Source organism: Carassius auratus, chromosome 50 (assembly GCF_003368295.1).
Source record: "Carassius auratus strain Wakin chromosome 50, ASM336829v1, whole genome shotgun sequence".
In the NCBI taxonomy this organism is placed as follows: Eukaryota; Metazoa; Chordata; class Actinopteri; order Cypriniformes; family Cyprinidae; genus Carassius; species Carassius auratus.
Genome location: NC_039292.1, coordinates 13,322,200 through 13,348,836, shown reverse-complemented (window position 1 = coordinate 13,348,836; position 26,637 = coordinate 13,322,200). Strand labels below are relative to the sequence as shown.

At 38.8% G+C, this 26,637-nt stretch overlaps 1 protein-coding gene across 6 annotated transcripts in view; it reads right to left on the bottom strand.

Moving 5' to 3' along the window:
• LOC113067075 (uncharacterized) overlaps positions 1 to 26,637 on the bottom strand; it is a 254,208-nt gene that overhangs the window by 41,561 nt on the left and 186,010 nt on the right. For 3 of the 6 annotated variants that reach the window (XM_026239302.1, XM_026239303.1, XM_026239306.1), the window contains one exon: positions 2,137 to 2,301. The exons of 2 other annotated variants lie outside the window; for them this stretch is intronic. The gene's annotated coding sequence lies outside the window, so the exon portion shown is untranslated. Of the gene's footprint in view, positions 1 to 2,132; positions 2,302 to 26,637 lie in introns of all 6 variants that reach the window. One more of the 6 variants, XM_026239305.1, reaches the window with a different exon arrangement.

Here is a 26,637-nt window from a genome sequence, read left to right as displayed (position 1 = left end):
AGCTCCAAGATTGTATATGTTTGCACACGCACACGCGATGGCTTCGGGAATCCCACTGGAGCGGGTTAGAGTTACACACCATCAGGCATTGGTCAAAAGGTCAGACTGGATTGTTATGCCCCACCAACTGTAGACCCCTGGTAACAGTGTTAACAAGGAATGTGTGAAACAAACAATCATATGGACCAGGAATACAGACAGAACAGTAGACACTGTTGGACACGGGTCTGTCTGACCCCCCTGTTGTTTTGCTTGGGACGGCACTCTATATACATTTCCACAAAACAGAGCTTGAGGTGGTAAAATGGGAACAGGAGACAAAGAACCTCTGTTGGAAGTAGCCCAAGAGACTGCTTGGCATTTTGCAGTTGAGATACCGGAAATCCCATATAAGCTTATGCAAGACGTTGGACCGTGTCTGGACAGGCTGGACTGACTCTGGGATATTCTGCACTTCAGTAGCCTGGCCTTTTGGGCCAATGGGAAGTCGAAAGTACTTGATGGTGTGGATTGGCTCCAGAAAGATTTTGCTGTGGTTTTTACTGGTAGCTAGTGTGGCTTGGTAACCAGATACCACTTCCTTTGCTGCAATGTCCAGGAAAGGAACTTCTTGATGGAGACACATTATCCAGACTACAGTGAGATGCTCTCAGCTGCTGTCAGTAAGACAGTTAGACAGGAGACACCGAGACAGAAAGAACCAGCTATAGTTCATGCTTTCATGCTGCATCCCTTGATCCATACGTCCATTTACCTCTCTACATTTTTGTCCCTGAGTCTTTCTGTCACTGCTTGTTATTTCCTTGCATCCTTTTATCCTCTCCCTGTCCATATGTCCTTGTGTCAGACTACCGAATCTTTACCAGCCAAACATAACCATGAAACTCTCCCTCTCTCTCTCTCTCTCTCTCCACCTTCACTGCCAGCTCTGGAAAGTTCATTTGTGACAGTAGGTCCGTCTCCTTCGCTCCGCACGTGTTTTTTCAATTAGCCGAGGCTCCTGTACACTATTCAGAAGAACATTTGGGAAACCATAATTCTCATGGCCCTGCACAAAAACTAATGGAAACTCACTTAAGATTTTCTTTTCTTTTTTCCGGGGGAGGTTTCAGAAAGAGCCATTACCCCAAGAGGGGAGCGAGGGGTTTGTTGCATTCATCCCAGGACTGAAGGGATGGATTTGCCAGAAGATTAGACAGACGAAGGATGGGTGGAGTGATAAACAGATGGAGATGACAGAGAGGTAAAACTTGCCTTTCTTAGGTACAAAGAGGATGAACAGACGAAGAGAAACTCTGGACAGAGGTGAGTGGGGGAGGTGAATGAGTGCACGGATGGAGAGATTTTCCTCAGAATGCAGATGAAAGCCGGCCGGTCCGGATCTGGAGTGGGCCGCAGGGAGAAGGGACATGTCCAGAGGACTCAGATCAAAGGAGAGAGGCGGCTGAGAGACAGATGACGGACTGTCCCCTCCCTTCCATCCCTGAGTCTCTATTTACACAGATGAGTTTGAAAAGTCTTCAGCAAGATTCTGTCCATCAGCACAGCAAATAAACACACACACACTCATATAAACATGCTAATGCAAACTCATTCACACACACCTGACAGTGTGATCAGTTCTCACAAATGTTTACATGTGCACACGTGTGTAAACACACAGACAGTCAGACTAATACACATTCCATATTTTGATTTAAGCACACCCTATACACCAAGTACACACATACCTCAAATATATACACCGCATACACATTTGCGTAGCCTGCACATTTTTAGCTAAAACTTCTCTAATACAAGAAAAGTATGACAATACTTAACATGAAGTATAGTAAACATCAGCATTGACAGGCAAATCAATTTCTCCCCTAGTACAATAATCAGCAAGATAGTGTGCCTGCTTTTATAGATCTTGACATACAACAGACAAACTGACAGTCTTAAGGAAAAGAGTTGAAAAAGTTGTCTAAAAGTGCTTATTTAAAGTGCATATGTCTATTAATGTGTGTGTTATGTGTCAGTGTGTGAGGACACAGACCCCCCATGCCGGCAGACAGACAGTCAGACAGACAAATGGCTACTTTCAATAATAACCTTAGCATTCGCATTGCAGTGACAGCATTGGCTCTTACCTACATTTTTGTGAAGTCTGGGGAAGTGAGAGGTTCATATCTGCCGCTGCAGTTCCTGTGCTGCACGTTTAGACCCAGAGGAGAGAGAGACAGAGAGATACAAAGAAAGAAATAGAGAGAGTGCAATGGAGCAGCGCAGCCCCCAGTCCCGGCACTCCAATTCTACGTTCTGAGGATGAAAAGAGAAGTCTTCATTACCAGCTGGAGACCACGCCTCCACCTCTCCCCTCTCTCCCCTCCCCTCCGCTTCCCTTTCCCTCCCAGCCAGTAGCAGGATGCAAAGTTTGTCCCAGCCAAGAAAAGGCCAGTGATCTGCCAAAGCAAACCTTCAACCACAACCGACTGCCAGTACAGTGAGAGAGAAGGCTATGAAAGATCTAGTCGAAGTGAGCACAGTAAAGGGGCTAGAAGCACTTTTTTGATCAGTGTCCTTGAACTCATTTTAATTAAGGCTTGCTGTAGGAAACGGCACTTCAAACGGACTGTAGGTTTATGGGAAGGTACGGCTCGGAGCGTATACACATTTGCGTGTGTGCTAACGTCCTCTTCCATGCAGGACCGGTGCAAAAAAGAGGATATTTTGTATTACTTATCAGTAAACTTTGAGTTTTGCCTATCCCTCTTGTCATCTGTCTCTTGCTTTCCGTTCGCTGCCAAAGTGAATGTTATCCATGGCAGTCAAGAAAATCACTCTTTTTAGGAGAGCTGCATGCCGTCTGTAATTATAAGTGGGGTTGGGCATGAAGTCTGCCTACAATCCCGGCTCCGATACCACAACACACACACACACACATACACACGCCCTAATGGGAATGCGAGCCAAACCAGGCCAGTGTGCTCACAATCCTCTTCTCTGAGGCACAGCTTGACAGCTAAGACTATATTTTTAGCATTTCCAAAACCTTTTTTAATCATTTTTTTAAAATTTAATGGGAGAAATGTTGTATGCCTTGAAAATATACAATCAATCACAGCATTCATGACAAAAAAAAAACTAAGAAAACATTTAATTCTGTTTTCCTAAAAACACCAGTCGCTCCTTTTCCCACTTATTTCTGTGTGCATGTATTACAGAGCTATTTTACAGTGGGTGTTTAAACTTCTGGGATTGTATTAAGTTACCGCTATGTATGTAAATGAAATCTAAGGGTTGAAATGAAAGCAAATGTCTTGCTACCATAATCTATCAGGCTGTGCCTGCAAAATGCCCTTTTCATCCAAAATGCATGCAACTGTTTGTTTGCATTGCTGTCATGGAGATGGATATCAAATCATACAACTTTTAGGAACAAAAGCAAGACTTGAATTCAGAGCCGAAATGAAGGGAGAGATATAATTATGATTTATGTTATGTTTTATTATCTGAAAGATTTATCAGTGTTCTGGCAGTGAAACACATACACTGAATGAGAAGAACAACAGCCATAGAGCCAGCGCCAGGCAGTTGAAATTGCTCAAGAAAATATAAAAACTTAATTTAATTTCACCAAGTTAAATAAAGAATAAGAAACACTGGGAGGATGAAAGGAATGGGGAGGAAAAACTAACTAAGCTTCACAATAGCAATTGTTCTTGAAAGACAAGTTTTAAAGGGGACCAATATCTCATGTCTGTACTTCCTTCAGCACAGCAGCAAGAATACTGCATGTACGTCCTCTCCTCACCACAAGAGGGGCCCTTGAGCAGCTTGTGCATTTCTATTCCTGTAGGAAAGTCTTTCAGTCAAACTGTTTGCATTGGAAGTTACAGCACTAAGAAACAATTTGCAGAGATATAATTCCTCCCAGGTTTGATGATTTTGTTATACCTGCCACTAACTGAATTCCTGATTCTGGCTGAGACATTTGTATCTTCATTATGAAATCTGGTCTTCAAATTAATAGCCTTGATTTAGCTTGAATGCGCCTTTTGAAGCATAATACTATGCTAACTGATATGAGAGCTGAAGTGATGGCAAGTTTTTCTGAAACAGATGGATGCAGACAGTAACTAGTGGTTGATTTGTGTAGTCATAAACTGTGATTGAGGGGACTTGTGACATTTTACCTCCAATGTCACTGACTTTTAAGAGAATGATGATTTGACCATGTGTGCTACATGACTCATGCCAGTTCACTAGCAGTGTGCATGTGTGTAAAAAAAAGAGGAAATACAAAGCCCAGTAAGGCTCTTGTGTGAAAAATCCAAGCCATCGATACATTTGGAGTCGTTACAGACTGCAGCTGTTTTATCTGCATCCAGGCCAGCTCTTCAAAGGATAAGTCTGCGAGTCATGTGACCGATTTCCTGGTGTTATTCTGGAAGGTTTGTCTGTTAAAGTGCATATAAACAGATGATAGTGAGTTATGGATGGCGCTGGAGATATTTAGAGGTTAGAGTGTTACGATAGTCTGTTTGGATGAGCTATGCCCCGAGGAAAGCCATCACAAAGCTGTCAATTCCGAAGAGTTCACAGTCAGGAAGGCAACTGGCCAAGTGGATAAGGAAAGGCCAATTTCAATCAGTAGTTCCATTTATGAACTCTGAGGGGATGTGTACTCCTGTAAGGATGCTCGACGGGTGGGATAAGACATACTAAGTGTGAAAGATTTGGGGAGTTGCGTCAAAACACAGATTTAAAAATGTTATTTACCTAACACTTTTATACATACTGTAACCAAGTACAGTCACTCTAGAGCAACTGCAGACAGGTTGGACTATGTTATAAATGTAGAGTTACCAGCCATGAGCTTTAACTGCTAGTCTCCACTAAGACCAGTTATTAGCTTAAAATAAATAAGGAATAAAAGGCTGCACTTATTTGACCTGGTCTTGATTGTAACTGCAACTTGACCTGCAACTAAATACATTGAAAATGACTGTGCGTCACATCACAGAGAACTAACAAAAGCTGTCTCACCAACGCTGAATACTGAGGGCCTTACTGGAGCAAATTTAGCATAGGTTCTGCAAAGGGACTTGAGACAAAAAGAGACACCTTTTTACAGTTGTCTGCCATTGTTGCTTGCTAGACTGTAAAATATAATTCTAGTAAGGTCTCTGGAAAAAGCCGTGGCACACTGTGCAACATCAAGGGTCTTTTATGTCAGACTAGACCAGTTGTCCTATTGAAAGCTTGTAAGAGCAGTCACTGCAATGACACATTTTCAAGAATGCACAGTCCTGGAGAGTTTTGCTCCAACCTTGATAAAAACTGTCTGTAGCTCTTTAGTAACCCTTAAATCTTGATTGGCTTGCTCAGGTGTGTTTGAGCTGAACTCTGCAGGACTGTGGCTCTCTTTACTATAAGGCCACTGGAAAGGATTTGTGAATGGCATTGATTCAACGCAACTGACACTGGCAGGTCACATGATTATGGCAACATGAAAAATGTAGTACTTTCATACGACACATTTATTCTATATAGAGATTTTTAGCAGTCATAATGTAATTACTTGTTTAAAAGAAGTTTATGATCCCTGAAATCTGTCTTGCAACACTGTGGCCAAAACATACAGCATGAACCTGGCTTTAGCAAGGTATTTTAAGTGTGGCACTCACATACCAAAACCACTGTTAAAGTTGTTTCCAGGCTTCTTGGAAGAATGCAGCACATTACCTGATTATTCTTTAGAATCGCCTTAGTCTTCAAGTTTTTGGAAAGTAAACAAAAACAGTTGGAGATCCCAACAAGCAAACCCACGACCACCTTCAGTAGTAGGTACTTCTGCCATGCATGGAAAGAGAAAGTGGCTCTTATATTTGCCCCTCTAAACAAATCTGATAGGTTGTCAGTACCCTCAAATCAATGCAAGTTGTAACCAGTATAATTTCAGGAGTAAAGAATCTCTCTCAGCAGGCCATTACTCACCGCATGGAGAACTCTAACAGGACAGTCGTGACATCATCAGAGACACCCTGATGTGAAAGCGATTACGAGCATGACCAGTCAAGATCTTTTGCAGATACCAGTCTGGAGCCTCAGATACACAGTAACACTTTCTATTCTATGAAACTCCTGTGTAATCTAGGGTTCAAAATGGGGTTTCACAAGTACAAGAACAGTTCAGCCCATCTTGACAGCATTACACTGGCTGCCTTTAGAAGCTTGTATAAGTGACACGATTCTGTTGCCAGATTAACAAAACTCTAATGATCAAATGTCACAACATCCGAGAGAGCTCTCAACACCCTATTGTCCATAACATCATATACGCCAACAGGATCCAAGTCAAGTTCCAAACCAGTTCCAAGTACAAATTATGGATGACAAACAATTTGAAACAAATTTGAGGAATTCCAATGTGCAGAAATCAGACACACTCTTCAGATGTAAGCCAAAATGAGTAACTTTTCATGTATTTGGTTAATGCGACTCTTACACAACTGTGACTACCCTCTGCACTCAGAGACAAACAGATGTATTAGCATCCAAAGGAACAAACTGCCCGACCCTTAATCAAGTTTGTTAACCGTGTTATGGTGGGTTGCCATGGTCTCAGGGAGTTGCCCCCTGCCTCAAATATTTGCCAGCCTGACATAATTAGGTCTGCTGGAGTTGTCCTGGTGCACAGCTGGAGACCCAAACTAATTCACTGTCTTGCAGTCTAATTACCTAAACATTTGACCACATCTCCTCCCATCCCTGTAGGGAACCTGCCCTTGAGGTCCATCCAGCCTCACACAGCTGCCTGCGCCAGTAACATCAAGTGTGTTTGAGTTTTTTTCATGATGCCAGCACCCCACACATGGACTTGCTAGCAAGAACAATATTCCTTCCATCTCCAGCCACAAACTAACTCACACATAGAGTGAATAGCAAATGGCCCGCGAAGCTATTCATACAATGAACTCTAAATAAAGACCAAAATTTATTATAACTTTTTTAATCATATAAACCAGCTTGCTCAACCATTTTAGTTCATGTTACTTTCTTTGTAAAATTATATTCTCTAAAATCATATCCATATTGCATAGACAATCCAACTTTTAAAAAGTACAACAGCTAAAAGCTAACGTACAATGGGTCTCATTCATGAAACATTCGTAAATATACGAGTAAATATGTGAGTGATTTGCGCGTAAAGAGAACTTCCCGAAAACTCTTCTCCTGATTCACAAAAACTTTGTAAACGTCAGATGTGATAGTGAAATGTGTGTGTGTGTTAATGAATTCCAATCAGTCGTAAATGGGAAGCGCATGCACGCTCATTCTCAATTACCATAAATCCCGCCTATTAAATCCGACTGACAACTATTTTTTTTATTATCAGAAGTTCATTCTAAACGCCACGTTTTATTTTCAAGCGTATATAGTGGCGTATCAGGTCCTAGACAAAGGAATCTTGGCAGCATATTACAGATGCTGTTAATAGAGTTTAATCTGTTAATCGAACATTCCCAGAAGTGAAAAGAAAAAACGTATGTAATTACTATATATAATATTTTTTTCAAAATGCTGTGTAAATATGTACCCGATTATGAATTTACGCGTGGCTGGGAGCAGGTGTAGATTTATTTCGTACCAACTAACATTTGGAAAATACGAACGTTTTAATGAATCCGAAAATTTACGCCAGAACCACTTTTACACGCGATTTACACAAAAATTAATTCTGCTCGTGTTTCATTAATGAGACCCATTGACTGAAAGCTACTAGAGACTTATTTTCCTTTTCTAAGGTTTTTAAAAATACCTTTACAATAAATTATGCACAGGCCTCACTTAATCCAAATGAATAATGCTACATGAAAAACTGAAGCTAATTCATTAATTGTGTTGGTGTGTTGTTGAGAAAAAAAAAATATAATGATCCTGTGCATACAGTATATAGATGCTATTATTAAAATTCCACCTAAAGTGCGAAAGGATTTTACCTAACCTATTAAAACAGAGAGTCCAAATGCACCACAACTACACAATACCTGGACTTTTTAATGAAATTTTTAATGAAAACATAAATTTAGGAAATCAATAGCTGACATAACATTAGATTCATTGATTATGCAGCTGAAATGCAGGTGCAAAAGTCCTGCATGATTTATTGAAGGTAGTTGACCACATTTTATTTTCTTACATTAATGGAACTCTGACACTTCAGTTTAACGTCACTTTTGCTTTAAAGGTGTAACAAATTCGAGAGGAAAACCAGGACCTCTAATTCACAGTATAATGATTTGGTTTGGCCTGTGACAAAAATGCGCAGATTGTTTTGGCAAGAGATGATGCAAACCAAATACATTCAAAGAACGCCATGAATTTTGCTTTATTAAAGAGATTATTCTGTATTTTCAATCATTACAGTATGAGAAGGTATAAACCACTGGATTTCTTGACATGCAAAATGTAAACTTCACCAGGTTATTTCCATTAACAGCAGTGCAGTGACTTTTTGGGGTCATTTACTTGTTAGCATATTGTACAGATTTGGTGAGATTGAGAAAGAGAGAGAGTGAGTTATGGAAGGGTGTTGAGTCAACATTACCCCCTCTAAAAGAGCCCATTCATGACAGACCATCTTGCATTCTGCTACTATTTACAACAGTTCAGGGTTTCTTTTAACTTCTGTCTTCACTGGCGTTTTCACAGTAACCTCACCCCACAGCAAACTCGGTCCAGAGCACTCAGCACACACACACACACACACACACACACACACACCACTATTTCCATACAGGATCAGTTTAGTCTGAGCAGTGTGGATATTAGACTTAACCAAACCATAATGTCAATAATGCTGAGAGGAGACAGACCCACTCTTTTCACTACCAGCAATTCCATCACATTATTGGAAAAATTTAGCTCAAGCGTGACTCAAATAAGAGAGATTCTGAACAATTTCTGCAAAGCCTAAAAGCATTAAATGGTGTTCATAAAAACATGAAAATCCCTTGCAGTCTGTTATAATATTCATCTTTTCATGACTGCAACATTGGAGATTAGAATTCATTTTACATTCAACCGTGATTTGCTAATTGCTATTGCTAATCAGCAGTCTGTCCTATCAGGGACATTCTCATTCCAGAGAGTGTTTGATTGGTTGACAATTTGGACACCCCCAGGAGTGCATGATGACGTTTCATTTTAAATACATATATCTCGTTAAATAAATTGTTGTCACTTTTTAAGAGAACAATAAAGCATACAGACCTCAATTCTAATATAAATGGACCGAAAGTTATAAAAGCCTAATTTTGAACTTTTCTAATGCATTATATATACACAACACAGGCCCCACAAATTCTCCCTTTTCCCCCTTCATATGCAAATAAAAACTGATATGTATAGAAAGCTGAATCTAATTCATTAATGCAATTCTAAAGGCCATTTTATGTGCTCAATTTCCAAAACAGCATCAAGGTTCAGCAGTTTCAAGGGAAGTCGTGGCCTAATGGTTAGAGACTCAGACTCCCAATCGAAGGGTTCTGAGTTCGAGTCTCGGGCCGGCAGGAATTGTGAAATTTGAACATTTTTGCTGCTGTGCTGTGACCTTTCAAAGGGCAACTGGTGATTACCAGACAATTTACACATCATTTTGTGACCAGTAAATTAGGACAATTTAAATTTTTCACCTTACTAGGTGAACTGCATTTTTCATACAGGCGATTATTGGTCTGCAACATTATTGCATTGGCAAGATGGGAACCTGTTTGGGCATGCACAGGTACAAAACACATCCAAACATTCTTCTTTTTACTAACAATGAATATGACCAGCGATGCATTTTTAAACTCCGTCTCGTTTCATGGAGTATAGGCTGCGTCATCAGTATAACTGTATTACTACTTGAGATTTCATGACCATTTTAAATAGTTTGGTTCTTATTTTGGGCTTGTAAACAGCTGCTAATCTTAGCTCTGTAAACTGCATGTGTGTGTGTGGCCGAAAAATGCAAAGAGAAAGGGATTCGGGAGCAAACAGGCCAAAAGTGTGTTAACCATTGAATCGGTTTCTAGGCTTCTTGGATTTACTAGAGCCCATGAGAAAACATACCCACTTTCAGTGAACTTGCCCCAAGTGTGGTCGATATTATCTATGAATTTACTATGATATCACACCTGTTGATTTATTGTGACATCATCAAACAGGCGTCATGTCTCCCAAAAACTATGTAGCCCATAAAGATGTGAGATCCCAATCTTCATCTGTCTCCCAGAATCATACAGGATGTGTATGAACTCACACACACCGCCTCCAGTAGGTCTGTGTGTGGGTATGTGGTAACAATGGTCTGTGGGTTACTGCCGGCAGCTTTACCTCCTCATCCACATAAACCTTTAATATGAGACCTTTAAGTTGCAATCCGGCATCTGAAGTCACTGCACCCTGTAATTGACCTTAAAAATACTTTCTGAAGAGGACGGAGGCAATGTCATTGGCCAAAGGCCCATGTGGCGGCTGCCCTGCCAAAGCCCAGAGGAGCCTGGGAAGGCATCGGAGTGTATATATAGTGCCCTGTCCTTTGAATGGGAACAAGAGACGTACAAATAATGCCAGTTTGTGCATAAAACTGCTCGTGTTCTTCCTGAATTGTCCTGAATGGAGACACACTCTTGTTTATCCCAGGGGGCAACACGTCTGTTAAATTCATCAAACATGCCCTTGAGTTATCATCATAAGTCAAGCTTTCATTTCAAGAGATAACTATTCATTTCTCACGGGCATTGGAGGCAAAGTAAAGGTCAGTTCAAGTCTCATATCTCTTTCGTAGCATGTGTGAACACAACACCTCATATTTGCGAAAGACAAAAAGGTCTTTAACTTCCTATAGATTAAGAAAGGCCTTAAAGAACACCTTAAATTACACAGCTTCCCTGTCAAGCCTTTATATTATTCTCCATTACACAGTTTGTGGAACAGCTTATAAATCTGAAATTGGAAGCACTGTTTAGAGAAGAATTTAATAACTGGGTGAATCTCACGAAAACTGTCAAGAGTCATAATTCACTTCTGAATTAAATAACCAAAGAATTTATACAAATATATTTTTTAAAGAAAATGAAGCTATTTTAAGGCGCTACAGGCAAAATCTTTATTTATTTTTATTTTTTTTTCAAGCACTGGTGAATTAAGATTTTGGCCCATTTTCCTTTCATAACTATCAGAAGCCTTTCAGACTTGTGCAAAGATAATATTCAAAATAGACATTTAAGGGTTTATTTTATTGCTCTTTATCCAAGTCAGCAGATTTCAATTACAATGCACATCTTTAAAGGCAGTTTTCTCAAAATGAGTTTTTTTCTCATGTACAGAGCAAGAAATCTATGTTTCACTAGCACTTACTGTAGATAATGCCATATTTAAACATAACATTTTAGAAAACTTGTAATGCAATGTAAGACAATTGTCTTGATGTACAGGGATTAACCAGCTGTGTAAAGTATGGTGATATCTATTACTTAAACATTTGGCCTGTTTATTTATTTATTTATTTATTTAATTTGTTGTAATTAATCAGATAATCGTAATTTCCCCTCTGATTCTCATTACTTAATGCAATTATTAAATTCAGTACACATTTATAATGTAATGCAGTCTTTGTAGTTCTGCATTTAATTCATGGTAGTTTAATAAAAAAAAAAATGCATTTAATTATTATTATTATTATTAAATATTTAAATGTGAATGAATGAATGAATGAATGAATGAATGAATGAATGAATGGATGAATTTGGGATTTTTTATTTGTTTGTGTAATTCCCCCAACCGCATTTTGAGATGTCATAATAAATAACTGACATCTTGCGTAATTGCTTAGTTTGATCATAACAACAATGCACTCATTTAATTGGGTTATTATTACGCCTCAAGCGGGACAACAGGAAGAGTGATGGCAGATACGGTTTACTTGTTAAGAACTTTCTGAAATCATCTGGAAAATGCCCAAGTCACAATACCCTTAAGGCCACGTGAAATGACAACAACAAAAACATTATCTTCTTTGACTTTGATCCTTTCCCAAGGGGGAATAATTCTAGAACATCCCAAAGCAGTGCTGCAGGTTTTCCACTCTCTCTGGCGACAGTTTCAGTGGACCGGCACATCCTTGCGCAGATGGGCCGAATGCGGCTGTCTGCCTGTCCTTAAAGGACACAGAGTTCAACTCAATAATTTGGTTCAGATGAGGTAAAGCAATATTTCTAGATTAATACAAGCCATATTCCTGTAGAAACCATTCCCCCTTTTTTTATCCCCTCTTCCTTGCTTTTTTCCTCTTCTCCCCCTTCATCTTACATGTCCAAAGAATTTCTTTGGCTCAGGATGAAAGGGTGGAGAAAGATTGTGACTAAGAGAGAAAGAAGAGAAATGAACACTGGTCTTTTTGAAGGTTACACAACACATCCTCTTCACCACCATTACAGATCTCTTCAAAATACTCTAACGGTGCTTATGCTGAAATTTTCGGTTGACAGTTGACATCAACGTTAAGCTGCTTAAACGCAATAATGTTTTACACCTTATCACTATGCAATTAGTCCTTGTGCGGTTATCACATAAGGAACTCATTATCTGCACTACTAACATGTTCTGATTGGAGACTCCAATGCCCTTGGATAGTTCACCAAACAAAGTCCAATTCTATATTTATTTAATGTAATAACCCAATAAAGTTGCTCCAAACTATGGCTGGCCAAAATTTATATGACAATATATTTCTCAATTTCGGCCAGTGCAATATAATTTCCAATGACGATATGAACAATATTAAAAAATCCTCCGAAAAACCAAGAATGGCCACAATGGATGTCTTTCCCTACAATCTTCTGAAAAAATATTTTTCAACAAAAACCCTTGTTGCTGAAGACAGGCTTACTGAAAATGCACATTCATTCTCTGCCAGCAGGTAAAAGGTAAAAGACATAAAAGCATTGAATCATTTTTGAACAACAGATTCATTGAATCATTTGAGTTGTCTCAAAAGAATCATTGGTTACACTTTGCAATAAGGTTAATTAGTTAACATTAGTTAACTTGAACTAAGAATGAACAGTACTTCTACAGGATTTATTAATCTTATTTAAAATTAATTTCAGCATTTATTAATGCATTATTAAAATCAAAGCCTGTGCTTGTTAATATTAGTAGTAGTAATTATTATAACATTTAGCACTGGTGTCACCGGTTCCTCAAACATAAGGTAAATGAAGTTCATCAGAACATGAGGGTTAGTTATCCTCACTTTGCAACTTGTGGTTTACTTGTTTACTGTTGAATTTAGAGGCAGATGGTATTGCTGTAGTTCAGAAAGTCGTATTTGTTGTTGTTTCTCTTACACTGGCCCATAATGAAAGCATGAATGCGAGCAGTGTTGAGAATCAGTTGGCTAAACTGAACTAATAATTGAATCCACCGCTTAGCCTGACACGATCCATCCTGACTGATACAGCATGTGACGTTCTCTCAGACTGTGTGTCGAATAAATCTGATGAGGTATGGAAAGCACAACAGAGGCAGAATATGCCACATGAATCATTTTTGAGCATATTAGCTCAACGGAGCCTTGGCCTAGCGATTTTGAATAGTCCCCTAATCCCGTTTGTTTTGTGCAAAATATTTGTCTTTGTTTTCAACAGCAAAAAATAACAGCAGTCGGGTTTGGAACGACATGAGGGTGAGGAAATAATGACAGAATTGTGTCATTGTTTTGAGTGATTTACCTCTTTAAAAATGTAGGGTTTTTTTTGCCAAAATCACTCTATGTCCCACATCAAATAGCCCTCAAAAAACACGTTTTGTAATGTCTGCAGTGCAAGATCTGCCATGTTGAGCTAACTAGTGAGAGCATTTTTTCTTCTGCCTCATCAGCACGGTTTCAGGCCAGACCCTGAGCTGTCCATCCATCTGCCTATGATAAACGAATATAACAAGAATTTTCCTATTGCCACTCGCATATTCACTGGTGCTCCATCAACTCGTAGCATATTTTTTCTGGATCTGTCCTGCGCTTGTGGACCCCATAGCATGGCTGTGACGTCAGATTTGGGTCTCTCGTTGCTCACCCGCAACTCTTACTGCAACCAACAGAACTTTGTCTTTTAAATGGCACCACAAAATTAGAGGTGAATCAGCTCTGGTAACCATGTTATTATATACTTTTCTTTCCCCTTTTCACCAAAATTATTTCAATTGATCATTATTTCCATGAAATCAAACCAAAGTCTGGAATATATGGCCCCACATCTTGAAGACAGTATATCTAATTAACCATCTAGAAAAATTTGAGGCCTCAGGTTTTTTCCCCAGTCTCTTTGGTGGTAAAGCTGTAATTTTTCCAATGCACATACCCCAAAATTGCATGGAGAGATGTTCCCATTTTTCAGTCCATTGGAGAGACATATTAAGCATTAGACTTCTAAAAACATCTTCTAAAGATGGCTGTAATGTTCGTGCTGATTCATTCATTAGATGTGACCTAGATGATGTTACATTTGTCCACTCAGGCTTAGATCACCAGAGGTTTGAAAACAATAAAGCATTTGTTCATGCTAAATTTCCAGAGGCCTGTCATACTGTAGATAAAATTTTACAGATGGCCCGCAAACTTGTTCAACCATCTATTCATTTGTAACTCACCGTCTGCCAAAACAACAATTTGGTTTCTGACTTAAACATTCATAAGCGATCGAAATCATTTGAAAATATTTAGAGTTGGAAAATGTGATTTGTCGTGTCACAGACTTTCAGTTCAGCTCTGTTACTGCAAACAAAACTTTGTTTTATAGTTCATTTCAGTTAAATATTCAATAGACGTTGCCTAACCGAACTACAGAGTCCAGAGAGAAAACCTCTACATGTCATTTAACTTGCAGTTTTGGGGTATTAATCATTTTAAAGTTAAACCTCAATGGCAATTTCTCGGTTGGCGCATATAATATTTAAGATCTTCCATTTTTTACCATCTGAAGTTTTGAGCCAATCACCTGAACTGTTCATGTCATGTGACTATGTCATATGGCTGTTAATGTTATGTGACTATGGCAAATGTTTCTTAGAATTCCTACTATGAATGAATACCTACTTTAACGTGGAGACAATCAAAGTGTGTAAAGCTTTTAGAATTTCTTCAAAGGTGCTAGACAAGAGCTGTAATCAATCAGATCTGTTAGGAGATAAAGGCAACATCATTGGCAAGAATGAAGAATCAGGTAAAGATCTGTGCTGTTGACTCAGATTAGCTTTCACATAATCCTTGTTTAAACTGCATAATCATTGCTTGATCTCACTGGAAATCAAACCCAAATTTACTTGAGCTATGAATGCATGCAATTAATTCAGCCATTAATAACGGTTTTGAGTTTATTTAAACATGGTTTTGTACTAACCAGTAGAGCATTTCAAAAAGAATCAAATCACTGATGCATTCAGGTGTTTCAAAAGTTGACATCGAAAGTGAGAGTTGAGTTCAGGACAAATGACTCCAATGATGGGTCTAACATGTCCAATGAGAAAGTTTTCAAAATATTTCTTCCAACATTCCCCCCAACTTCCATTGACAAACAGACAGTCCTGTCCCAAACTCTTATGCTCTATTCATAATTGTCTCTGCATAAACTATAAGAAAAGGTATTTGAAAACCATTATTTGCTCTCTTGTAAGCACTGATAAATTAACTGATTACAATCACCAACAGAGATCTGTCTTAAGATATAGATATCAGCTTTTCATGGAGAAGTTTTACTGATAGCGATCTACAATACGAAGGTAATAGGAAACCATTGCAGAACAAAGCTCAGGTTTGATTTGTGGCCTGTACGGCAGCAGACGCTCAATGCATGGCTGCATATGTGCGCACATGCTCACAGGAATCTGCTGGCACGCTGTCATTATGGCTGGATATGTGTGTAAACATGTGGCAGCGGAGAGAGTGTCAGTACTGGCAGGAACATCTGAGCTGTCAACAGAGGCTCCTGATCACCAAGAGCAAGATAGAGAGAGAAACACAACAGCTGGCATTATTATGGCATTGTCAAAACAGAAGTATTTTCGGGAGGACTGCCAGCAGCCATCAGTGCGCTACAGGAAAACTCAAATCATCCGCACACTCTCGCTGGAGGAAAGGGTGATGACCTCTGTGACCCCGGGGTCGTGTGGGGGAGGGGACTGATAGGTGGGCTGCTTCAGCTGTGTACAGTGTGGCAGAGCAGCAGGGTGTTATGGGATACACCTTCAAAATGGTTTCTGGAGATTGTTGGGGGAGCTTTAAAAAAACAATTTGAACCAAAATCGTTTTAGAACTTGAGGTCTTTGCAGAATCTTTTGAAGTTTTGTGTGTTTTTTTTTTCTAGCTCTTAAGAAAAATTGAAATGAACCTTAGTTAAAAAAAAAAGACAAAAAAGTATGACTGGTGTAGGACCTATAACACTAAGAACTTCTAAAATGGCAAAAAATAATGCCAAATTAAGCGTATAACTATGGTTCCCTGAGATGGAATGAAACACTGTGTCCCCTAGGGGACACTTTGGGGAATGAAATCAGCATGAACGGTGTCTGAAGCATGTCTAAAGCAACATCAAACTCATTGAACCATGCAGTTCATGACATCGTTAGCGGGATGCCTAGAGGTATAAGATGGTGCTTGTAATGCATGTCATCAATCAGTTTCTTTTTCTGAAGGAAAAATAAATAAACAGGTAGGCCTAGGACATGGCAAGGAAATGCAGTGTCTCGTTCCCGGTCAGGGAGCCATGGTCATATGCATAACCCAAGATGTTCCCCTCGAAGAGAACTCCACACTGCATCCCCTAGGGGACACTTTGGGGAACGAAAAACCCACTATGTTAGTCATCGGTGAATGCCTGATCACCTGGTTAGAGAGCACCAAAAAATAGTGGCAAACATGCACCGATTTAAAAGGGGCACGCCAGCAACACCCCAAGCTAAAATAGTTTGGATGAAATGGTGGAACCCAGCCAAACACTAATATAAGGTAGGGGCACTCATTCAGCCAAGATATAAACAGATATAACTGTCCTCAAACAGCTATGTACCTAGGAACAATGGGCCATCTACCTGAAAACCTAATGCAGGGGAGACACCTCAAAGTATGTGGGATTCAAGCAGCTTCCAAAATGCAGCAGGTAGAGTCCTTATCTGGTCAAGAAAATATGATCATATTACCCAATTTTACAGTCTCTGCACTGGCTACCTATTAAGTTCCATATCAGTTACAAATTATTACTACTTACTTATAAGACCCTAAATGGTTTAGCTCCTGCGTACCTAAATAGCCGTATACCACGTTACAACCCATCACGCTCCCTAAGGGCCCAAACGCTGGACTTTTGGTAGTTCCTAGGATAGCAAAGTCAACTAAAGGAGTTAGAGCTTTTTTCAAATTTGGCTCCCAAACTCTGGAATAGCCTTCCTGATAATGTTCGGGGTTCAGACACACTCTCTCTGTTTAAATCTAGATAAAAAACACATCTCTTTCACCAAGCATTTAAATAATGCATCTCATAATTTGTGACTGCAGTTGTATCTGATCAAATGCACACTATTATTCTTTAGCTTGGGTTAAACAAATAAATTTTACTTTGTTGGAACAGCAGCTGCGCTAATTATGTCTCTTTTTGTTTCTCTGTTTTGCCCGTGGTAACTAGGATTTAGACAAGCTCCAGTCTGGATCCAGAACACCTGAAAAGAGATGATGCTGACCCCTCAGAGGGCCTCAGATGATGCTAACCCTGAAACAACATACAGAACTAACAAATAGAAAGCACTATACAAGATTATCAAGATTATTACATTTTCTTGATCTGTAGGTATAGATAAGTGGTTTTGCATAAACTGACTTTATCTTTCAGGTGTTTAGTGCCGTCTCTAAAGCATGTTATTTCATACTGGGTGTCTGTTAGAGATCACTACACTGGAGTAGAGAGCACTACGAGTTGTCCTCCATGCGCATGGTAACTGAAATTTAAAACTGTTTTAAGAAAAGGCTCAATAAACTATCGGACAGATATAATACACTATGCGTCAGTATCTCTTCCCTTTGAACTTTGAACTTTTCTATGTGCAACGCTGCACGATGTTACTCCATGTTGCCTCAAGCGCATCATTCTGCACACAGGATGCGCATAAGCACTTTATGCCACTCCCTATAGGAGCCTTTCATGTTATAACTCTGGGAAGTCATGGCCTAGTGGTTAGAGAGTATGACTCCCAACCATAGGGTTGTGGGTTCAAATCTTGGGCCAGCAATACCATGACTTAGGTGCCCTTGAGCAAGGCACCAAACCCCCAACTGTTCCCGGGGCGCCGCAGCATAAATGGCTGCCCATTGCTCTGGGTGTGTGTTCACAGTGTGTGTGTGCACTTTGGATGGGTTAAATGCAGAGCATGAATTATGAGTATGGGTCACCATACTTAGCTGATAATGAAGTTGTCTGTGGTAGGTTTTGTTTAATACACAAAAGAGTGATGATCAGGTCAACACATTGAGGTATTGAAAAAAAAAAAAAACCTTCCGTTGGTAAAGGATCGGTATTGGCAGATTCTCAGAATTTCTGGTATTGGATCAGGATCGGTTCTGAAAAAGTGATATTGAGCCAGCCCACTAATTTTCTGTTCCTGTCTCCGATCTGGTTTAGTTGGATGCGTATATCTCCTGAAAGCCACTGGTTATGCTGTCGCCTATCCAGGAGATCTGAAGACTTAATAGAGAGAACATCCAGATCCCGCCGATCACTCAAGCTCGCAGTCTAAGATCTAGAGAGATCCGGTCCCTATTCAAGCTTCTTCACAAGCTCAACTTGTGAACCCCACAACTTGAGTTTTCACTGTGCCCCAGCAGCAGTGGGTCCCGAGCCACAAGGCGCAGACCCCTGTCCCACATCACGCAAGAATATTTCTATGTGTATATTGGTAAACATGAGCGAAAAACTAGAGGCATATGAGTGATTACTTGAGTTTTTTTCTCTGGAGAAAACTGTAAGCAGACAACTTCAGTCACAATCTAATTAGTGATTTTTCAGTGCTGGGAGTACAAACGTGTAAAGCACATTTGTGGTGAGGAACCCTCGCACGTTTACACCAGTGGAATGTGACCTTGCATTGTTGAGCGCATCTGAGATTTATGGAGCTGCTGCAGGGGTGTGCATATGGCAAACAGATGGGGGCATCGTGATCATCTTCTTTTCTCCTCTCTTTCTCACATGGTCTCTCTTTTGCCAAATGACTGGTTCTAATCCAACAGTTCACCACCTCCCCCAACCAAACATGTCACTCAGCTACAGTGTCAACACACACACACACACACTTGATCCAGCAAACTCATCACTCAACCCTGCTTTTGTCTATGAAAGCCATCTTCATTCAGCACTACCCTCAGTGAACTCTCTGAACAATCCCTGTCACCTCCTCACTCTCCTGTGGCTCATCCAACCACGCCACACACTCTGTAACCTTTCAGTCAGCGTCTCAGCGCCTCCCAGAACTGAATTTCTCACCGATCCTGCATCAGTTTCCCGTTTGCTCGCCCATTTCAAACAAACATCAAAACCGATCTCTGATCTGCAGAACACTGCGTGAATTTGACGGCGACTGTCTGAAATGTTTCCTTCTTGCGCATGTATCCCGCAATTGGTCGTGAGCGCGTTTGACATGTTTAACGACACAAAGTGAGACGAGCCGTTTGTGGTCATGCAAATCTGGCTGTTCAGGCTGCAGTGCTTATGGTAACTTAAATATCTGTTATCTTTACAGTGAGTCTAAGGGCTGAAGATGGACAGACCCACCCAGACGCATCCAGAGCGCCTTCTGATTCCAATTTAGCGCAGCTCTTTTCCCATTAGACACGGCGACCTAGAGGCAAAGACGTCCAGCACGCACACATGCACATATGTGCACACACACACACACAGTATAAAACTGACAAGAACATTTACATTCCTTTTATTAGTTTGCCCATTTCTAAAACAACAACAACACACTTAATGGCTTAATGCCTGAAAATGAAGAAATTAATAAAGCCCAAAACATTACTATTGCAATTTCACAGTTTATTATTATTATTATTTTTTTATATATATATATATACAGTATATACTTTATTTGATCATAAAATATTAAAATGGTAAAAACTGTATTTAGTTTAATGTTTTAATAATAATAATAATAATAATAATAATAACAACAACTACCATTACTATTTTTTTTTTCGGCAAATTGTGCAGACACAAATTGTGCACACACACACACACCAAATTGTACAGCCCTTACATTTTCTATTAGTTTAATTTTTATTAAAATAGTAATATTTCTCATTTTGTTTAATGTTTTTATTTAGTAATAATAATAGTTATAGTAAAAAATAAAATGACTAGTATAATATTATTTTAGTCATATTGATAATCACAAAATTTTTAACCAAATTGTGCAGCCCAGCATTTTAAATCAAAATAAGATTTTTTTTTTTTTAAAGCCCTAAAGGTCAAGATCTTTTTAATGCATCTAGAGGCACCAATCAGAACTGCAAAAATAATGAGAGCTTGGTTACATATTTCAAGTGCAAGGTAATAAAATAGCCAGGGAGAAAAAGTACTTTCATTAAAGAAGAAACCCAGGCTATTACTTAAAATGCAAATACACACTTTTATTTAAACTCACAACCAAGAACTCTCAAACACATACACACATAAGACGGACAAAAAGCTCAATCTCTCCATCTGCACACCAAGCATCGCAGGATTACAGACAGTCACTCAGGTCAGACCGAACTGGAAACAAGAGTGGTATATACAGGCTGGAAAGCATTACATTAGCCGTTCTCCATGACGACCTCACTCAGCCAAGTGAAGCTGTCTGTCAATCAGAGTTAAAGTCACATGATCACAGTGCAGTATTCTATTAGTCTAAACCTGAAAGATCCTTGACATGTTTAGATGTGTGCAGATTCAATCTGGACTGAATTCAGAAAAGAAAACACAAAGTTACTCATGAACGCACATGGAAAGCACATCCCAGAACCATGAGCCATTTACATTTTCTCTCCTCGTAGAAAAAGTATCAGGGAAGTTATTGTATAATACCAAAATGACTTCAGGCAGTACATCTCCTATCTTACTGAACAGGAAAATACTGAAAGCTCAAAAGCTCCCTACTAATCTCGCATTTCAATAACATCTTTGAAAGATGGGACTTTAAAAAGAAAAAGAAATCATAATAGTATTTTAACTGGAACTTACATAACAGTGGATGGGACTTAAAAATAGATTAAATTAAATATTCCCATTCATTGTCATGTTACCTCACAATGGTGGTCTTTATGACGAGACCCCTGCATTTAAACTAAGACTGTTTAAGCTGATAGCTTGTTTGATTGTATTTTAAATCTGATTTGCTCAATTCTGAATTGGATGCTATCAACAGACCGGAAATGTGTTTTGCCTTTTCTGTTCAAATGGTTTTAAAATGAGAGAAATGGACCTTGATGACAACTTAAGGGCAAGTATACACTTATTACGCTTGATAGTGAGAGTGTATGAATAAAAGTGTTTGGATGACCATTTCAGAGCTCTGGATGAAACCCAGATTAACTGTTCAGTTTAATGCCTCTAAAAGTGAGTCATTAATCATTCTGGCTGCATTATTAGTGGTACTTGCTAAGTCAAGCATCATTATTATTATTGCTCATATTCAGGGCTAGAGGTTTCATTCTAAATAATCGGAATTACTTTGAAATACTTTGGCTTACAACCTCAAAAAAAAAAAAGGTTTTATTTTATTTTTCGTTTTGAAGTCTGGCTAGTAGTTCCAGATTTTTCATTCCAGAATTATCTTTATATATATATATATATAATTTGCAACCGAAATGTACGATGTAATGTGCAGTAATACGGCAGCACAGAAAAGGGCCAATGGCTGTCCCGTGAAGTGGGCAAAAACACCCTCACTATGGCCTTCGATTCAACCTTCATGAAATAGCGTAACAAATTTCGATTTTTGACACATTTCGATTTTTGACACATTTCTCTCCTAAGCTTTCATTATGAGTATTTTTACTGTAAACCTGTCGCCCCTACTGAGAGTAATCAACAGCACACCACATATACACTGCATACACACTGGATTGATAAAACACTGGGATATTTCTTCAACAACTTCACGATTTCAAAACAAAAAAGGCACTAGTTTGACATTATTTCTCAGAGAGGTCTGTGATTTCTCAGTTATAACTGCTCAAATACAAAAAGCATTTTGCATTTGGGCCTACACATTGTATAAATGTGTGTGTTACGGTAACTGAATTTGTGATTTTTCACATTCCCTCTGCTACGCCTTATGATCTTGGCAGGAGGGCAACTCATTTGGTTGAGGGTAACGTCTGGAGCCAATCTAGCAGCTCTCTCTCTCCTTCTTTCTCCTTCCTCTCGTTCCCCTCAGAGCAGGGCGGGGCTCGTATACTTTTACTGCTATCATAATAAACATACAATTGATACAGGAGGGGGGCCGGACGAGGCTTGATGCTGTAAAGTCAAGTGCCTACAGCAAGCAACAACTGTAGCAATCACAAAACCCCCAACATCCTCTTCTTCTCTTGTATAGACTACAGTCTGAGTGTATAGACAAGCCAGACATGAGCTTTATGTTTATCCCCCTTTCCCTGGAGCGAACGGTGCAAAAAGGCGATTAAATACTTCCTTTATCAGCCAGACGTGACCAACAAACCTGCATGCAAACATGTATCTCCAAGCAACATGGAACCAAATAGAGTTCCAGGGCATCATTTACCAAACATGACCAGAATGAATGTGCAAAATCACTCATACAACGTTCTTGTCTAAACTGACGCATTGAATTGAGCTATTTATTTAACAATGATTGACAGAATGATTGAGAGAAATTTGTTCTGCTTGTGCTGAATGAAAGAGACACAAAAATGTCGTTTGCATACCAAGTTCAACAAGGATGCACTTGTTTTGGCGTTAAATTTTGTTGTTGTTGTTGTTAATTGTTACTAAAATTGTTCAAGTATTTAAGCTTTAAAGTGCTCTATTATTGAGACATACTTCCACGAACAGAATAAATATTGGCGTAAAGTTCATAAAAACCATTTTTACATAAATTAACATGACAATTAATTCAAAAGAAGGGTTTTGCAAACAATGTATGCATATATTTGTTCTGCCTTGTAATAAGGACCAAGGGCTGTGGCTACATGTTAGTTTGTATACTTAACATTAGGGGTGCAAAATATTAGATTTCTGGCGATATCTGAAATGTTTTTCAAATCATTTGGGCCGATAGAGCTCCGTGTATTTAAATGTTCATAAAACAATTGAAAAATAATATGACATGTTAACGAATAAATCTGCATGTATTCAATTATTTAATTTACAAATGTTTTATGATTTTATGACATCAATTACTGCTTTATTAAAGGGATAGTTCATCCATAAATGAAAATGTAATATTTATCTGCTTACCACCAGGGCATCCAAGATGTAGGTTTCTTGTGTAGGACACAAACGGAGATTTTGTACCTAAACCGTTGCAATCTGTCAGTCTTATAATGGAAGTGAATGGGAACCACGGCTAAAACATAAAAACAACAACAAAAATACACAAACAAAAACCAAATTAAACATTGCGGCTTGTAACGATACATTAATGTGTAAAGACACAAAACCGTTGGTCTGTGCAAGAAACTGAACATTATTTATATCGTTTTTTTTACCTCTGATTTTCATCACAATGTCCGAAAACGTTCTTCTCGACAGCAGGTGCCTGACATGTTGTCTTGCTTTATGGCAGATTGCAGACTTATAAGTGCATTACTGCCACCTATCTCTCAAATGGACCATGAACACTCCTAATTAAGATTGTAGACAGAGTTTCAATGGTCCATTTTAGAGATAGGTGGCGGTAATGTACTTAAAAGTCTGTGATCGCCGTAAAGCAAGAAGAAGAAGTGTCAGCATCAGGCTGCTGTTGAGAAGAACACGCTCATGACAAACAGTTTGGACATTGCGTGAATCAGAGGTAAAAAAAAAAAAAAAAAAAAACTCTATAAATATCGTTCAGTTTCTTGCACAGACCGGCTGTACTAGTGCCTGTTGACATTATTACAAACTGGATGCGTTGTTCTGTACGTGCATTCTCAAATTAACATTAACAACAACTTTTTGTAATTTACAAATTTTGTGTAAATTGTGGCATTCTTATGCACACATCCTAATCTAGTCTATACTATGTCGTACAGCATTCAGGATTCAGGTTGGGTATGATGAAACATTATATGCAGTATGATTCTAACAACAGCTCATGAAACCAACAGGAAACTACAACAGACCAGACACAACTGACAAAGACATTTTGGTGAACACACTTAGACAATACTTGAAGACCGAACTAAAAATGGGAGTATAATTCAGCTCTGTTAAAACAATAAATCTAGACTTACCGGAGACAAGCTCCAACTGAGTCTGCATGTGCTTACTGGTGAACTTCAAAACTAACATCATCCAAAAATAAAGTCTGCATATAGTCCATACAACTGAACCACTTAAAAGAGCTCTCACAGACTGTCTGCTTTGAGATAGTTTAAGAGGACTGCGGCAAAGAAAGCATATAAAATGGCATTTACCATATTAAAAATTATATGAAAGCCTTGCCAGTATTGCTCTTTGTTATTTATAAGGCTTTGTTTCCCAAAAAAGCTGTGGACAAACGCTGAACTCTTGACATCAGCTGTGTGTTAATTGACATGGAAAACTTGTCTGCGTACAATTGAAGGGGTTTATGATGTTTGGTTGTTGGTGCACCCTCACAATCTGCGCACCTGATTACTCTTTCAGATCCCCTTGAAATTACTCAATTGGGTTCGGAACGATCCATTAGTCTAATTGCAGTGCTTGTCATTTAGGAAAAAAGAGACGCAAATAATCAGTGGCTAGAAGCTCATGAAGCGTCCCAACTGTATTGAGTCAAGCAATCAACTTCAGATGACCCCAAACTAGTGATGAAATCTCTCCGAAAACGCTTTCTTTCCGTGATAGGGTGCATTGGAATTACTCAGTCCTGAAGGCAGAATTAAAGTTTATTGGCCAATGCTAATTTATTATTATGTATTACCCCAATTTTCCATAACACATGACAGAGCAGACAGCGCTTTTCAAAAGCCAAAGAGTTCAGAAATGCACAAAAAAAGAAGACGGCAAAAAAGAAAATAAATACATATTCCTAGTTAAAAAACAAAACAAATACAAATCTGTACAGTAGAGCCAAATGAGGTGGAAGCACCATGTGTTACCTTTAAGGGGACGGCCTACAACAGATGATGAAAGACGTTTGAAGAGCACAGTCTCTGCATGCCAAACACCTCATTTATTTTGGTAGTACCGAAACATCTATTTTAACTACATGTTCTGACATCATGTGGACGGGCTATCAGCCATTTGCTTGACACTAATATTTGCATACTAGCTTGGTTTTGCCGATGCTTGGTTGTGCTGATGGAAACCTCGCCCCCTCGAGACACATTGTGCCAGATTAAACACTTGTTGACGGGTCTTGTGTTTGATTGCGACACATTTGAAAGTTTTGAGTTACATCTAAGAGGTTGAGATTTTAAGAACTAGAATAAATGGCAGGATTTATGCAAATAGCAGAAATTTTCATCACAAGTAGCTATACAAGTCAAGTCAAGTCTGCTTTATTGTCAAGTTCTTCCACATGCACAGTGCATACATACAGAGAATTAAAAATGTGTTACTCTCAGACCCCAATGCATACAGATAACACTAATAGTACAACATTAAATACAGATAATAAAGTATCAAGTACAACTATACAAATATACAAATAGGTATAGCAGCACAAGGCACATGGCAGATAGAGCGCAAACCAGTGAAATAAACTTTTTTTTTTTTTTTCATTTTTCATCCACATGTACTGTATGGTTTAAACATTTGAAATATTGCACAAGTCATATATTTTTAGAACTGGTGTTGATTTTTAATGATAGTTCATGCTGTTTTTTGGAGCTACACAGTGAAGGACAGTTTGTGTTAGTTGAATGGAAAAGAGCAGCCTGAACAACCAACAAAATATCTCCTTTTGTGTTCTACGAAAGAAATCAAAATTGTTCGTTTGTCACCACAATGCCAGGGCATTGCTATGCAGTTGCTAAGGTTTTCTTAGTGGTTAGTGCATTATTATGCCATTGTTAGGGGTTATTAGCTTAAGTAAAAAAAAAAAAGTATATATATATATATATATATATATATATATATATAAGACGTATCTAGAGCATACTGTAAATATTGTTTTTGTTCTTTTAACTTGGGCCAGTAATCCCTAACAATCACATAGCAATGCAAGGGCATTGAAAAAAAAAATAAAAAAATAAAAAAAAATCCCAATAACCTACGATATATTACATTATGCAAACTTTCATTCTTAATACAGGCACTACCAACTTGTGCAGCTAAGGATTCTGGGAGTCTGCTGGTCTAATTTCAGTGTTACATCATTGTGTGTTTTTTGAAAAGAGAGAGAGCGTTTAAAGGGACAGCAGTGAAGACA